Source organism: Sceloporus occidentalis, unplaced genomic scaffold (assembly GCF_023333645.1).
Source record: "Sceloporus occidentalis isolate IW3139 unplaced genomic scaffold, rSceOcc1.0.p SCAF_41, whole genome shotgun sequence".
In the NCBI taxonomy this organism is placed as follows: domain Eukaryota; kingdom Metazoa; phylum Chordata; class Lepidosauria; order Squamata; family Phrynosomatidae; genus Sceloporus; species Sceloporus occidentalis.
The window spans coordinates 2,701,974-2,716,647 of record NW_028317021.1 but is presented as its reverse complement, the minus strand read 5'-3'; the positions used below and the strand labels follow the sequence as shown (position 1 = coordinate 2,716,647).

Below are 14,674 nucleotides of genomic sequence, written 5' to 3'. Positions count from 1 at the left end.
AAGAGTTAAAGCGGGGAGGGAAGCTCACAACCTGAAGGCACACATTACATGCACACACACAGGAGGAAATGGGATGACAGCAGAGGACTCTTCTTTTCTAACCGGTTTAAAGAGCTGCAATGGCTGCAGGGGCTCTCCCCTTGGTCCAGTCCCCTCCCTTTCCCTCCGCTTGAAGGGACCTCCGTGGAGCTCCCTTAAAGCCCAGGCTGCCAAGGAGGGGACTCTGCCCTTGGCCCATCAAGTTACATAAGTTTTATCCTATTTTCTACAAACATATGCCAGCATATGAAGCCCCAGCGTTTTATAGGGGCTTGCCTTCCTTCCCTCCCAAGAGAATCCTCGGACTCCCTTCGGAGGGAAGACAAGCTGGGGAGGGGGGCTTGCCTTCCTTCCCTCCCAAGGGAATCTTCGGAGGGAAGACTTCTCAGTGAGGCTGAGAAGCACTCTCCCGGCCAGAGTCCCTAGGCTTACTGAAATCCCCCACCTCCCTTCCCCATAGAAATCAATCCAAAAACTGAGTTTAAAAGGAGCAGAGGCAAGCCCTTTGGGTCTGCATCTGGGAGAGATTTTAAACTCCGTTTTTGGATTGATTTCTATGGGGAAAGAGGGGAGAGGGAGAGATGGCAGGACATCCCCATAGCCAAGCAACCTCTGCCTCCCCAGATGAAGACCCATAGGGCTCACTGCTCTTTAAGCTCCGTTTTTGGATTGATTTCTATGGGGAAAGAGGGGAGAGGGAGAAATGGCAGGACATCCCCATAGCCAAGCAACCTCTGCCTCCTCAGATGAAGACCCATAGGGCTCACTGCTCTTTAAGCTCCGTTTTTGGATTGATTTCTATGGGGAAAGAGGGGAGAGGAAGAGATGGCAGGACATCCCCATAGCCAAGCAACCTCTGCCTCCTCAGATGAAGACCCATAGGGCTCACTGCTCTTTAAGCTCCGTTTTTGGATTGATTTCTATGGGGAAAGAGGGGAGAGGGAGAGATGGCAGGACATCCCCATAGCCAAGCAACCTCTGCCTCCTCAGATGAAGACCCATAGGGCTCACTGCTCTTTAAGCTCCGTTTTTGGATTGATTTCTATGGGGAAAGAGGGGAGAGGGAGAGATGGCAGGACATCCCCATAGCCAAGCAACCTCTGCCTCCTCAGATGAAGACCCATAAGGGCTCTCTGCTCTTTAAGCTCCGTTTTTGGATTGATTTCTATGGGGAAAGAGGGGAGAGAGAGAGATGGCAGGACATCCCCATAGCCAAGCAACCTCTGCCTCCTCAGATGAATAGGGCTCACTTCTCTTTAAGCTCCGTTTTTGGATTGATTTCTATGGGGAAAGAGGGGAGAGAGAGAGATGGCAGGACATCCCCATAGCCAAGCAACCTCTGCCTCCTCAGATGAAGACCCATAAGGGCTCTCTGCTCTTTTTTAACCTCCGTTTTTGGATTGATTCCTATGGGGAAGGGAGGTGAGGGATTTCAGTAAGCCAAGCCTCCCTTTTTCCTCTTTCCTGGGAGCAGCGCCTCTCCCGAGCCGTCCAACCTCTGAGTGGCGACGTCATCAGAACACAGCCCACAAAACGTAATACAGCAAACCGTTCTGAGAACGGTTTCAAGAAAAAGGAATCGCTGTGCGGTAAAATGCAGTTCTGATCACGTTCTGATCACGTTCTAGTTTACTAATGCAGTAATATCTGTTCCAGGAACGTTCTCATCACGTGATGATACGGAACGTTCTCAGAACGCAGTGCGATAATCTTCTGAGAAAGTGTGACTTGCACAAGGTTATCCAGTGGCTGAGTGAGGATTCAACAGATTACAGGAGGGATTTATCAATGTGGCTCATCAGATGTTTGGGCGGCTTCATTCTCATCAGAACTAGCCAATATCAACAATGTTGAGGATCAGGATTATGGAGATGCCCACTTCTGATTTAGATAACAAGATAATTCAGATTATTTTTCTATCTAGTGTAGCATGTCAGACTCAGAATGGACACAGCTCTCTCTAGGATTTCAAGGAGAGGGGTCCTTCCCAGTCCTACATGGAGAGGCAAAGGAACAGACTCGGGATCAACTGCAAACCAAGCATCTGCTCTTCTCAGTGACTCCCCATGCAAGCCCCAGAAAGGACTTGTGTATTAGCAACAAATCCTTAACTTCTGCAAACTCAACATTCCATCGAGGAAGATTGTCTTTTAAAATCCCATAATTGCAAAGATAAATTGTAAAATCTAAGTAAGAAATGCACAAGAGCCGATAAAAGGCATCAAGTAAGAGCAATCCTGCAATCCTGCAATCCTTTTAGGCCCGCCCTGTCAGCTGTCTTGCAATAAAAACCACCCTGGAATTCAGCCCAACGGTGGGTTTATCTCTGCATTCAAGCAGTGAATCTGAGGCGAAGAGTAAACCCCATGCAAGCACACTCCAAAGTAAGTGATCTTTCTTGCAGTAAGTGGGTGCACAATCCCATCCCAAATGAGCTGAACGAACACACACAAGCCCTCTCTGCCAAGAATAGCAACAATCATCCTGTGAAAAGGCAAACCGTTTTTGCAGCACATGCTTTTGTGAACCAACGACCACTTCACCACATGCACAGAGTGTTACCCAGAATTCACAGCATCACATAGTACACCTATATGATCATAAGTAGCAAGGTCACAGGAAACTGACTACAGACAAATACATTAACTCTGGGTGCATCCAGGCTGACTGAGGGCCTATCTGGGAAGATCTGAAAACCAAAAACTCCCTGGTTTTGTTTCTGTCCTTTCCAATTTATTGGGGAGAGGGATCTACATGACATTGTCCCCATTCTGAAGTATTTCCAAGGAACTCCCGGTGCTTAGAAGGACTTTTTCTTTCCATTCTCCAGATTTGAATGAAAGCATTTCCCAAAATAAAATGCACCGCTGCATGGCAGCATGTATCTGTTACCCTGGAGCTAGCTGAGACAGCCTCTGCCAAGAAACATAGCAATTGTTCCCAGGAGAGAGAGAAAGTAAAGGAAAGAAGAATGCTAGTAATAAATGAAAATTGTGTAATACTGTACAAATATGGTACAAATATACTCATCTCCTGTCTATGGTTGCCTTAAGAGCCACAACAGACAGCAAGATAGCACATGGGCTAGGACTTCAACCATGCACCATTTAGTCAGGTTGCATGCCATAATTACGAAAGCAACTAAAAGTTACAGTTATACCACAAAAGGAGTGAAGCTACCCCTAGTAAAGTTACAGTTGCAATTAAAGAAGTTATAACTTGGTTATTGGGGAAAAGAACTACTTACAATTAACATTAAAGAGTAACAAACTTTTTAAATGATCCAACATGGTTATGAAGGACCAGTAAGGAAGAACCTACGATCCACCTTATGTTGCTGAACTCACTACTCCCATTATAACGCATAAATGGTAAGACTGGTTAGGGCTGATGGGAATTATAACTCAACAGCATTTGGATGGACACAATTTGCTCAGCCTTGGAATGAACCAAGGAGTTTATCAGACAAGGGAAATTGGAAGTATAATCTGATGGCAATCTGAATGCAATCATGGGGTTTAATGTTATTGCGTGATAACCCACTACACACAAATTCGAGCAATGGGAAATCAGTCCGAACGCAATCATGTGGTTTCACATTATTGCGTGATAGACTGCGACACGCAAATTCAGGCAATGGCATGCTATTTTCGGGCAATGGGGAGCCAGTTCGAATGCAATGCGCATTCACCTAACTGTGCGAAACTAGTGACTTTAAGTGAATGAGTTCTGGCCCCACTTTCTTTTCACTCGAATTTAAGAGAAATTCCTCCCGTTTGATAAACTCCCAAGTGGCTGCCATTCTGTGTAAATGCCTGGTTCCTCTGTTTAAAACACACATGCCCCACAGCAGTATAATTCAGGCTAGTTAACTAATTTTAAAACCTCAAAATAACAAATTAAAAAAACAGAGTAAAGTGGTTTGTATTCATGACAACAAACTCTGGATAAGTGCTTCAAAATATTGGCAATGTCAGTGAGACAGAGACAATTTAGTGGGCTGTTTTTCCTTTTTGTATGGCGAAGGAAAGCAACTTTTGGATGAAAATTAGAACAATCTGTAAATGTGAAGGTATCTTTTAATATAGGGCAAGTCATAAATATTGAAATAAATAATATACCAGATCAATTTATTTGCACATCTAGCTCATGTCATCTACTCTAACTGGAAGTTTCCTTTTAGGCTCTCAGAGCAGTAGTGTCAAGTCTTGTTCCTCTGACACAAATAGTGAAGCAGAAGGGCATGGGGACGTGCCTCATTCAGACTATGATACAGACAGGGAAACAGAAGGACAGAGGGACATGCTAGTGTTTGAAACCGACAGTGACACTCCTCAACAGCCACAACATGGATTTGACAATACCTACCACATTGGAACACAGAAGAGAAAGGTAGCGTTTGTGATACTCAGAGCATTTATATATTTATATAACCCGGAGTCCTGGTGGCACAGTGGTTAAATGCCAGTACTGCAAGCACAATGTTGTGAGATCAAGCCCACAGGGCTCCAGAGTCGACTCAGCCTTCCATCCTTTCGTAGGTCAGTAAAATGAGTACCTAACTTATTGGGGGCAATTGGCTTACACATTGTAAACCGCTTAGAGAGTGCTTAGTTCACTATGAAGTGCTATAGAAATGTAAGGTGCTATTGCTATTGCTATATAAGAAATGCTCATTAATCAGACAACAGCTACTGTACAAGAGGCTGCCAAGCCATAAATAATCCAGCAACTCCCTCAGGAGGTTGTTGCTGAGAACTGATCATTCAGAAGGAAGCGACATTCTCATTTCTTGATTAATGGCTTGGATTTCCAAAGGACCTTGGACCCTGCCTCATGAACTGATCATGCTACCAGACACTCCTTTGAATTTGGTCTTTATATCCTACTGACTTGGACTGCCTGACTCTGAGAATTGTAACTGGCTGGTAAGCTTCTGTGCATGAGTGGGGCTACTTCTATCTTATCCCTAATAAACTTTGCTTGGTACTTCGCCCCTATCCACCCTCCAAGACAGGGCAGGTAGGCAAAAAGCAGTGACATGGAAGCATTGTTCACAGAAGGAAAACCGTTTTCTACTCCGTGACATTTTTGGATGAAGTTAGGCCAGCAAGTTGGCCACTAAAAATATACAAGTTGCGAGTTAAGTCAAGTCAGTGCATCATTTATTGCAGAGTTGAGTCCAACTTGAGTCCAAGTCAATCGACTTGGGTCAACATCTCTGTTAAGGGCTATGAACCACAATGGCTATATGTTACCACTAGAATTACAACTGAAATGTTTCTTAGTACCATTTGCTTGGGAATAATATCAGGAATGTGTCAATCCATCCCTGCTGTGCAATGCCATTCGAGACACAGATGAACACTGAGTTAAAGGCGTTAAAATTGTATCACCAAGCACAGTCCCCATTTTACTGAGGCAAGAGCTTGCCAACCTAGACTTAGACATTGCTGCTATGGAAATAACCAGGCTGCCAACCAGCTTTCATAGACAATTGCTTCTTATTCTGATGGCTCTGCAGCCCAGTGCAGACATAATACTCAGTTTAATTTTTTTTCTTTCTTTATGATGATAAACATTTATAAGCTACCATTCTGGACCACATCCATTCAAGGTGGTCAACAAAACAAAAATATAGAAATACAATACTACATTACAATCGAACTTTAAGATACAAAGATTTTTTAAAATCTCCAAATGGTACATTAATATATAAATCAGCCAGTTTAGGAAAAAATATGTATTTTCAGAGCAAAATCAACAAAGTATAAACAAAACAGCAGCACATCTAACAAAACACACCGATTAAAATTCGTTCAGAACAGGTAGCTTTTCAAAGTCTTCTTAAAAGTTGCAACAAAAAGAGCCCGCAATACTTTCCTGAGGGCACTGAATCACGACCAAGACTTGCATGACACACACTTACTTTTTCTCTCAAACCAGAATTCAATACTTCCAGGATTTCTTAAACTTCTGCAAAGCAGGACAGCATACCAGGACTGGATCCTGTTCTGATATCCTGGTTAATATGCAGAGATTAAACTGGGGTTTCCTAGTTTGGACGCAACAGGAAACTATGGCTTAATAATATGAAGAGAAGGGAGAGGAATAAGTGTGCACAACCCTTGTTCTTGGACAAGAAAATTGTGGTTTAATGTTCTAATAAGCTCATGGACATTCACATGGCAATTCTTCTTTAAAGAAAAAAAAAACCTTTTGTAATATCCATATGGAGATTGAGCACAGTTGAATAGATTCAACTGCAAAAACTGCAAATAACAAAAACACCATGTTTTTAACTGAGAGGACACCTCTCTAGGAATCTCTAGGTCCTCCAGTGCAACTCTGTAATCAACATCTGACAGAAACTGACCATAGAGTTGCACTAGAGGAGCTACAAAGACCTAGTAGAGTATTCTCTCTAAGAATTTCTAGGTCTTTCAATGCAACTTTTAGTTAAAGTTGGCCATAGAATTGCACTGGGGGACCTAGAGATTCCTTGAGAGAACATATTAATCAAATCCATAAATAATCAAATCTGCATATATCAAAACTGCAAATATGGAGGGTTGAGTGTATTTGTTTCTTTATTTCATTTATATCCCACCTTTCTGCCAATATGGGACCTAAGGTGGAATATAAATGATGAGCGGGAAGAGATTTTGTGCCCTCACAAACTACTAAATTTAACCAAAGGAAAATTAAAGTGATACGTAGTGTCACTGACAAACCGGCTATTTTGAAGACATGAGGATGGTGTTTGTTGAGCAGTCAACCACTGATGAACAGATGGCTGAAATTCAGAGGAAAATGCCCATTCCAATAGTATAGATCCAGTGCCCAAAAGTGTGGCAATGTTGCCATGCTATGGCATTCTGCAGGGAGGCATTTGCCTAGGCAGGCAGCCTGGTACACAATGCAAACACAAGCTTGGTTACAGTATGGTGACCCTATGAGTTGAATCGTATTTCCACAGTGGAAAAAATGTGGTGGGAGAGTAGTTGTTTTTCCTTAGGTTAGAACTGCCAGGAGATCAGCTTACTAAAGACCTAATACTGTATATGTTTGGCACAAATAGCCCATGTGGGAAATTGGGTTGCAAGGACCACTGTGCCATCCAAGCGACATACTCTGGTGGCTGGCACAAAGAATTGCTCCTTTACTAGGAAACATTTCCATCCCTAGAAACTATTTTTACAAAACTTGGGCCCGTTATAGACGGGCCCTTCTGGTGCCCCCGTCACGTGCTAGGGGTTGGCCGAGGACCTAGCGTCCACACCGGCCTCACACCTAGCACGTGACGGGGGCGTAATAATGGCAGCGCCCTATACACACGGGCGCCACCATTATTACGTGCTGGATGCATAGCGTCTGCACGTCGCACAGCACATATGATGCAGTGAGTGCGCCATTGGTGCCTTGTGGCGTCATAACTGTGCCGCAAAGAGAAGTGCCATTTTGGCGCTTCTTCTCTGCAGTGCAGAGGAGTCGCACGGTTTGGCTGCTGCGGCTCCTCCGCACTGCAACCGGCAATGGCACGAGACCGCCCCTTTTGGGCGGTCTGTAATGCGCCTTGGTTAGAAAACTACCTCATTAGATGATTCATTTCAGGTCTTCCTTCAAATAAATAAAAACAAACTACCTCATTAGATCAGGACTTAAATCTGTTTCCTAAATGCCCAGGCGCATCAAAAGTTTTTGTTTTTCATTGGCAATAACAGGGGTAGTCTTTTTAGAATACAAAAGTCACCTTGGTTACATTTTTTTGTTCCAGAAAGGAAGGTCTGTCAGATACCCCAAAGCAATCTAATTCCATCTAATGTGAACATGTGTTTTTGGGCTCTGGGTACTGTGAAAAGTCCTTCATTCTGAACTCACAAACAGCCCTGTGGATGTGAAGCATTTTTTATTCCCTGAAAGACAGTGCAATTCCCATGAGGTCAGAAAAAAATACCCAAGAAACCATCAATGCAAGGTGTGTTTTTCCCCCCACTGATCTGGATGTGTGTTAAGGAGCAGCCCAAAACCAGGCTGGAATTCCTTATTCTGTTCAACCTGAATCACATGGAATCACATGGACTTCATGTCAGATGAAAAGCTTGTCCTCCCCTTATATTCTATAGTCCATCCATTAAACCCTTTTTTGCTCTAGCAACGTGTGTAGCTCTGTTACAGAATTGAAAAAAATAAATGTAATAATCCTGAAGAGAAAGAAAGATAGAAAAGATTTGAAAAGTGATGGATGGATGGATAGATGGACGGACGGACGGACGGACGGACGGACAGATAGATCATCCGGTAATCACCCTCAAAAGAGAAAGAAGGGGTACATTTAAAAAACCATCCACAACTGTAATGCCTATAGACAGTTCATCTGAAGAGTAAACTGGTTTTTCCATTCTAACACATGTACAAAATGTACAAAGAGTTTTCATCAGAGGGAGGGAGGCTTATATTTAACCACTCACCTGGTCACCACCGGCAACTATGATTTCCAGGTAGACAAGATGTGTGGGGTGGTGAACAGAGGAATCTGTCCCTTATTTGCTAGTTTGCCACAAGAAGTGAAGACCTTCTTCCATGGCCAGTACAGATGTAGATGGCATAGGAAGAGGGAATAAAGTGCCTTTGCAAGATCAGCTCAATTACCATGAATGCTAAAGGTGGCAATGCTGCAGAGAAGATGTTTGGGGAAGAAATGATGCAGTTTGACACAGCTTTAACTGCCATGGCTCTATGCTCTGGAATCCTGGGATGTGTAGATTGCAGTGGCACCAGAGCTCTCTGACAATGAAGGCTAAATAGCTCACAAAAGTACACACCCCAGAATTCCATAGACACAGCAGTTAAAGCAGTGCCAAACAGCATTATTTCTTTGGTGCAGATGCAACTTGGGTCTAGAGCAAAGCTAAGCACCCTCCGCCCGACTCTTGTTCTATTGGTACACAAATTTACATTTGTCTGCTTTTTTTACTTACAAGGGACAAAAGCAGGCTAAAGATTTTTCCCCCTTTTGCAGGCTAGCAACTTCTGGGCACTTAGCAATGGACCTGGCCTCCAGCCACAGCACTCTCTGGCCACCAAAAACCATGGACAACAGTGGCTTTCCAATTCTGCCGGAAGCGCTGGCTGCATGGCAGCCGAGTCTCTCTCTCTCTATCCTCAAACTTATACAGAAGTGTAGATTCACATTCTACTTCCAGCTCCTGTTTGAAAGAAATAGACAAGAGCAAGATGCAATGGAGATCTGTTTAGTTTGAACGTTTTTTTAAAAAAGGTACTTTAGGAAAATGCCAAACAGTGGTGAGATAAAAATGAGGGTGTGAGGCAGAAGATGATGCTTGTTAAGAACAAAGAAAAAGAGGCAAACCTCAGACTCTTTGGAGAATCTTCCCAAGGGACAGATGGGACATTAACCAAGGGACCATTTTCCTGCTCCTTTACATTTCTGGCTTTGAGAACCCTTCACCTTCAGGTAAAAGAAAATCAGAGGGCAGAAGCACTCATTGGTTACAGTAGAGATTAATCTTTCTTATGTTCCAAGTATGATCATGTTATGGTTCAGTCTGAGAGGAAAAGAACCACCCAAGCATTTTTCCTCTTAGCTACCGGGAGGAATGTCTTTATAGTTTCCATGTGAGTGATTTCTATCCACACAATCAAATATTAAAAGCAACAAATTACAGATCTGATGTTACAGCAGCTCTGACGTGTTTTCTGATAGATTTTTATTTCCAGAGCTTAGGCATATATACCCTCCAGAGAGATGTTTGTGGAGCTCTAGCAAATTGCATTGAAGAAAAAACAAGATGCACCAGCATCAGATTTCTATAACTGCGATACACGTTTACAAACACACCCTCTTCAAAGGAAGCCGCCAAGTGATTTGTTAACTACAGTTGTGACAGAATGTAAAGCATGAAAGGGGGAAAAATGAATTTGGTGCTGCCAGAAAAACACAGCACGGAGAGAGGCAGAGAGAGAGCAAGTTACCAGCGCTGCATTCATTTTCATTTTTGCTAACTTTGGACCACTCCTCCCAACAAACTCCATTTTCAAAACCATCGCCAGGTAATTTTAAGTCGCCAGGTGTAAACCAAGACGCATATGTGACTTTCGACTTGGGTCCAACTTATCTGAATTGGACTATACGCTGGCAGCACGGGCAGGATCAGAGTTAACATTGAAAAAATTGCACCAATGAAAGAAAAAAGAAGGGAGGGAGTGGGAGGGGAGGAAAAAAGAAATGTGACAGCACCTTTGAGACTAACTGGCTTTTATTTTAGCATGAGCTTTCATGGATACAAACTCAGTTCTTTGGATGCAGTACCGAGTGGTACCCACCACTTGAAAACTACAATATACTATATACTCGACTATAAGTCGACCTCATGTCTAAGTCGAGAGCAGGTTTTGGGGCCAAAATCATGGATTTTGATATGACGCATGGATAAGTCGAGAGTAAAACTTAGAGGCATGTAACAAAGGATGTAAAGGATGGTGCAAAGGAAAATGATGCCAAAGAACTTAGAAAATTCTGGCAGGAATAACTGTGCTCATCCTAAAGGCTGGATGGATGAAAGAATAGAGGGGATCCATACTTCTTTTTGGTGCTAAGCTCTTGCCTTTTATTCAGAGAAAGGAGATGGCTCCATATATATATATATATATATATATATATATATATAGAGAGAGAGAGAGAGAGAGAGAGAGAGAGAGTTAAAAGACAGTACTTACACTGACCCATGGATGACCAGGTTTTGGGGGGTCAATTTTTGACTAAAATTTCTAGACTTATACATGAGTATATACAGTAAGTAAAAAATCAGTGCCAGATTAGAAAATCTCCAGCAGCAAGACATGAAAGAACAGCAACGTGCCTGCATTTCTTAAGACATACCTGGATGCTTTGTTCAAGGAAAAGTAAAACACACCATTTGCCTAACAAGGTATATCCTATAACCATTTAGGTACATTCCAGAAATGCTGGGGGAAAGAGACGGAGGGGAACAGCTGTTCTTCCATGGTGCTCTCAAGCCCTTGCCAGCATTTCCAGTTTGCCAAAACACGCTAGCCCTTGGATGTTGTTTCAGAAAGGACACTGCCTGCAGAGGAGGCGGCTCTCGTGCCAGAAACCAACCCCTTTCTCCATTTGCGCACTCCTGAAGTGTGGTGCGAAAAATCAATGCCCAGTTTCGACACAGTCCCCGCTTCTCCAACAATTTTGTAACTTAGATCGCTTCCACTCGCTGGGGAAGCTTAACTGGCAACCCACTTAAACAAGACTGCCGCATGCCACCTGCATGTCAATATTCTGTCCCCGGGAGCAGAGCTCTCTGTTTTTAAGAGCAGCCCCAAAGAAACCTGGTCCTCAAGCTGCAGAAGAAAATGCCTCTCTGGCTGTAAGCATCCCCTGCTTTGACACTGGGGAGTGAGGTCTGGAGAAAGCATAATAAGCAAGGATGAAAATGATGAAAGGTTCTGCAGTGTAGGATGAGACTCACGGTGGATAGTGCCAAAAGCAGACTGTCTTACATGTCTACTCAGGAATCAACCCTACCATGGCTCCATTGGGGTCCTCCTTCAGGAAAGCATGCAAGGCAGCTGCAACCTTAGATAGTCCTTCCCAGGCTGGATCCAAACTGGAGAAATAAGCCAGTTTGACACTCCGCATCCGAGGAAGTAGACCGAAGCCTACGAAAACTCCTGCTGCCCATTTCTTTCGTCCAGTTCGTCTCAACGGTGCTACAAGGTGTCTCTATGTACAGACTAACGCGGCTATGTCTTTGGATTCTAGTTTGACACTAGTTTCACTGCCACGGCTCCATGCTATGGAATTGTGGGGACTGTAGTTTGTGGAGTGCGTGAGGAATCGATCCCTTATGTGCCAGTTTGCCCTAAGAAGTCCATCCCTTCTTCCACCGTCAACAAAGTACACTTACACTCCCCAGAATCCCACAGCACTGAGCCCTGGCAGTTAAAACGGTGTCAAACCAGATTATTTCTCCAGTGTGGCACCAGCCCCAGGTTCATCCCTTCAGTATCTTTGCTAAATATGATGTTTACCTGGTTCCGCCACATTCAGCATCACTGTGGGACCCATGAAGGTTTGCAGGCAGCTTTCCCCAAAAAAGAATCCCCTCCAGTTCTTGACCACCCCAGAAAAGAAGCCTACAAGCACCCCAGAAGTTTGAGAAGAGCCACTTTAGGAAAGCTGAAAGGGGGGGGGGGCTGTGAGAAGACAACCACCCCCTACAATGAGGGAGAAGGGGAAGGAATGGGGCCAAGAAGCAGGGCTGGAATGGCAGGCTGGCTCTTGGGCATCCACAATAAAGAGAAAGGCAGAGGCATCACTTTCCTTCCCTCCATGCCAAGGGCAGGACTCGACCAAGCCAGGGCATCATTGCAGGCTTTTCCCGCAGCCTTGAATATAGGCTGGTTTTTTAAAAAATAATAATTTTTGAAATGCCTTTTCCCCCTTGCAAGCCAGCCCTGTCTGGAACAATGAGCCCAATGCAATGCATGGGATCTCCCTCTGCCAAGGATGCTGACATGACAGCAAAACAACACAACCAGGATCCAAGAGGGAAGGCTGCAAAAAAATAAAGATTTTAAACAACAAAAAAGGCTTGTTGGGGAGGGTGGAGGGGAAGACTGTTCTCCTTGCATGGAGGGCTGTTCTCCTTGCATGCCAGCTCATTCATTCATCCATTCCTTCCTCCTTCCTTCCTTCCCTCCCTCCATGATCTGACCCACATCAAACCCGCTCACCATCTCTCTCTCTCTGTCCTCCTCCTCCTCCTCGCCTTCCTTCTCTGCCTTGAGCTCTGAAAGGATGATGCTCCTCTCTGGCTGGCTTCAGACGATCGCAGAGGAGACAGAGGAGGGGTCCAAAGGGGAGGAGAACCCTCCACGATTGATCACTGGAGCCCAGGGTCAACCTCCCTTGCTTTGCCTGCCAGAGGGAGGGAGAGAAAGGCAGGAAGCCCAGCCCAGGAGCCCTCCTGCAACCAGCTGCCAGCTTCTCATCCCTTCAGCAGCAGCAAGAGGAGGAGGAGGGAGAGGCAAGAACACACACAGGCTCAGTGGCTCCCTCCCTAGCTGTCTCTTCTCTCTGGGACCTTGCAAGAGCATTGGGGTCAGATGGGTTTTTCTGGCAGTGCCTAGCTTCACCCTGAGAGTCCCCCCCCCCAACTCCAGGGCTTTTCTGGCCATTTCAAGGAATGGGAGGGATGCTTTCTTTCTTTCTTTCTTTCTTTCTTTCTTTCTTTCTTTCTTTCTCTCTCTATCTCTCTCTCTCCCTCTTCCCTCCCTCCCTCCCTTCCTTCCTTCCTTCCTTCCTTCCTTCTCACACTCCATTGCTTTTCTGGCCATTCAGGGAATAGGATGCCCACACATGGAAGGCTCCCACTTGAGGGAAAGGTAACTCTTTCCTCCTTCCCTGTGAAGAACTATCTATGTATCTATCATCTATCTATCTGTCTATCTAATCATCTTTCTTTCTCTCTCTTCCTTCCTTCCTTCTTTGGTTCTCACACACCATTGCTTTTCTGTCCATTCAGGGAATAAAACGGATGCCCGCACATGGAAGGCTCCCACTTCAGAAAAAGGGACTGTGAAGAACGATTCTTTCTCTCTCTTCTTTTTCTTTCTTCTTTCCTTCCTTCTTCCACTCCATTGCTTTTCTGTACATTTATAAAACTGAAGGGATGCCCACACATGGAAGGCTCCCATTTGGAAAAAAAGGGTAACTCCTTCCCTTCCTCCTTCCCTGTGAACATCTATCTTTCTTCCCCCCCCCTCTCTCTCTCTCAATCTTCCCTTCCTTCCTTCCTTCCTTCTCACACTCAATTGCTTTTCTGTCCATTCAGAGAATAGAATGGATGCCCACACATGGAGAGCTCCCACTTGAAAAAAAAGGTAACTTCCCTGTGAACAACCTCCTTCCCTTTCTTTTTCTTTTCTCCTTTCCTTCCTTCTTTTCCTTCCTTTCTTCCTTCTTTCTCACACTCAATTATTTCTCTGTCCATTCAGAGAATATAATTGATGTCCACACCTGAAGGCCAACACTTGGGGGGGGGAAAGTAACTTCTTGTCTTCCTCCTTCCCTGTGAACAACAATTAATTCCTTCCTTCCTTCCTTCTTTTGTTCTCACACTCAATTGCTTTTCTGTCCATTCAGAAAATAGAATGGATGCCCACACATGGAAAGCTTGGAAAAAAGGTAACTTCCCTGTGCCTCACACTCCTAGGAAATGTTTTTGCTTGAAAGTAATTATCACATTTGAAGATGAAAAAGTCTCATTTCTCATTTTTCAAACCAGAAATTGAACCCCATACAATGCTGCGGGTGAACAAATTGAACTTTTAAAAGGAAGCTTTGCTTATAACGCAAATCTAAATGAAGCAATTAGATTCTAATTTATTTGGGGGGGGATTAGTAGACAGTAAAAATCAATCCCAGTTGTGAATGTAACATTCAATTACTTCTTTGCTCCTGCTTCTCAGTCATGATCTTGTCAAACAGGGAACTTTTTTGCTGACTGAGATTCACAGGCATGCAGGTGACTCCCAGATTTTGTCTTGACTGACAAAAGAAAACTGAAATTAGATTCACAGAAGTATCTTTGTT

General features: G+C 44.1%; 1 protein-coding gene across 9 annotated transcripts in view; it reads right to left on the bottom strand.

Moving 5' to 3' along the window:
* The window catches only part of ARVCF (ARVCF delta catenin family member), a 602,431-nt gene extending 589,544 nt beyond the window's left edge, over positions 1–12,887 (bottom strand). For all 9 annotated transcript variants that reach the window (XM_089490084.1, XM_089490092.1, XM_089490085.1 and 6 more), the window contains exon 1: positions 12,814–12,887. The gene's annotated coding sequence lies outside the window, so the exon portion shown is untranslated. The remainder of the gene's footprint in view (positions 1–12,813) is intronic.
* Positions 12,888–14,674: the final 1,787 nt, after the last annotated feature.